Source organism: Salvelinus sp. IW2-2015, unplaced genomic scaffold, assembly GCF_002910315.2.
Source record: "Salvelinus sp. IW2-2015 unplaced genomic scaffold, ASM291031v2 Un_scaffold2294, whole genome shotgun sequence".
NCBI lineage: Eukaryota > Metazoa > Chordata > Actinopteri > Salmoniformes > Salmonidae > Salvelinus > Salvelinus sp. IW2-2015.
The window spans coordinates 114142-117007 of record NW_019943620.1 but is presented as its reverse complement, the minus strand read 5'-3'; positions in this window follow the sequence as shown (position 1 = coordinate 117007).

The window sequence follows — 2866 nt, the reverse complement described above, 5'->3', positions numbered from 1 at the left end:
GAGGGGGATAGGGAATAGGGGAGGGATATAGGGATAGGGGAGGGGGTTAGAGGTATAGGGGAGGGGGGATAGAGGTATAGAGTATAGGGGAGGAGGAGTAGAGAAAGGGGGGGGATATAGGAATTAGGGGGAGGGGATAGAGTATAGAGGAATAGGGGGAGGGGGCGATAGAGGTATAGGGAAGGGTGATAGCGGCTATAGAGGGAATAGGGGAGGGATAGAGGTATAGGGAGAGGGATTAGAGGAATGAGGGGGAGGGAGATAGATGAATAGGGGGACGGGTAATAAGAGGATAGGGGGAGGGGATAGAGTATTATTATTATATTATTCTGACATTTCACATTCTTAAAATAAAGTGGTGATCCTAACTGACCTGAGACAGGGAATTCTTACTAGGATTAAATGTCAGGAATTGTGAAAAACTGAGTTTAAATGTATTTGGCTAAGGAGTATGTTACTGTATTTCTGACTGCTATTCTTTCTTTTTGCAACATGAAATCACTATCAATTAGCATGTGGAACATTCAGGGCCTAAACTCATCAACCTACAGACTGAAGAGTTTATCACCGGAGTTCAACAAAAATCTTAAAGATGTTGACGTCATCATTCTGCATGAGACATGGTGTAAGGCTGACATTGTCACTCACTGCCCCACAGGCTACAGAGGTAATTGTGCCATCACCGAAACACAGCTCTGTCAATAGAGGCAGAGACTCTGGAGGACTGATCATTTGGTACAAAGCCGAACTAGAAAACCTAATTGATCCCTCAAAATTGGTAAATATCAAATTTGATTAAAACTGAAAAAAAGAACTTGTATTGACAGAAAAATATGTGTTCCTTTGCGCAATATATATCCCCCCCCCACCCCCCAGAATCCCCATATTACTTAGAGAAGATCTTCCCCATCCTTGAGGAAGAGACATGCCATTTCCAGGCCCAGGCCTCATCTGTGGGGACACAAATGTGCTCACAGGAACACTACCTGATGTAACGACCACACAAGGGGACAGCTTTATTACAGGCCATACTGTGTCTAACTGTCTTAATCTCCCCCATAGAAACAACAGTGACAGCACTGATCATATTTACACCCTACAGACCCTGATAGATAAACATGTCCACCAAAATAATACCAACATTTATGCTTGCTTTATCGACTTCCAAAAAGCATTTGATTCTATTTGACATACAGGACTGTTGTACAAAGTTATTGAAAGTGGTATGGGGGGTTAAACATATGACATAAATAAATCAATGTATACTGGCAATACGTGCAGCATTAAAATTGGCAAAAAAATAACATAATTATTTAACCAGGGGTGAGGCCTTCGCCAGGGTTGTAATCTGAGCCCTGCACTCTTCAATATTTACATCAACGAATTGGTCACAATTTTAGAAAAATCCTCAGCCCCTGGTGTTAGTCTCCACAATTCAGAGGTTAAATGCCTACTCTTCGCAGAGGAACTATGCCTGCTGTCAACCACAGCACATGGCCTACAGCAGAGCCTGGTCCTGCTAGAGCAGTACTGCCAGACCTGGGCCCTGGCAGTAAACCCCAAAAATACTAAAATAATGATTTTCCAGAGAAGATCCAGATCTCAGGGAATTAGACCAAAGTTCTCAATTGGTACAACATATATAGAGTACTGCACACACAAAAATTAGCTAAGTTTAAAAATAAGCTCAACTGGACACGTTAATGAGGCAGTGAATGAACTGAGAAAGAAAGCACGCAGGGCATTCTACGCCATTAATAAACAAATAAAAATTGAAATACCTATTCAAATTTGGCTAAAACTAATTGAATGTGTCATTGAACCAATTGCACTTTATGGCAGCGAGGTGTGGGGTCCACTTGCAAACAAGATTTCACCAAACCTTAGAAAACCTTGACAAAGTACAGGCTCAGTGAGCACAGCCTTGCCATTGAGAAGGGTAGACACAGGAAAACCTGGCTCCCTGTAGAGGAAAGGCTGTGTAACCACTGCACAACAGCAGAACCTGATCACAGGTGCATTTCCTGAAAAATGTCAAAAATATAAAATGATTAGAGAGTGCCATTTCCCCAAATTTGAAACCCTTATTCAAGGTTTCAAAGACCTCTCTGATGAGAGTAGGCTACCCGTCCGGTTGGGGGAGGACGCAGAGAGCTGTGGGTTGGCAGCGCACTAGATTGCTGCCTGCCATAAGATGAGGGACAGTGTCTGACAGACCAATCAACCTGCACATGTCCTCTACTGTATGCTTATTGTTATTGTTGAATGTATGGTTATTCTGACACTTGGTTATTGTTGTTACTGTTGTCCCGTTGACAATTTTGATTCTTATTATTTTCGTATGGTAAATATAAGTAAAAGTAAGCATTGTCAATATGTACAACGTTAAGTCATTCAATTCATGAATTGAATTGAAAGGAGAGAGAGAGAGAGAGAGAGAGGAGAGATTGAAAGAGAGAGAGAGAGACAGGAGAGATTGAAAGAGAGAGAGAGAGAAACAGAGAGAGACAAAGAGAGAGAGAGAGAAAGAGAGAGAAACAGAGAGAGAGAAAACAAATCCAATTTTGATAAACTCCCATATCTACTGGGTGAAATTCCATAGTGTGCCATCACAGCAGCAAGATTTGTGACCTGTTGCCACAAGAAAAGGGCAACCAGTGAAGAACAAACACCATTGTAAATACAACCCATATTTATGCTTATTTATTTTAACTTGTGTGCTTTAACCATTTGTACATTGTTACAACACTGTATATATATAATATGACATTTGTAATGTCTTTCTTGTTTTGAAACTTCTGTATGTGTAATGTTTACTGTTAATTTGTATTGTTCTAGGTAGCAGGACATTTATCGGTTGACCGGA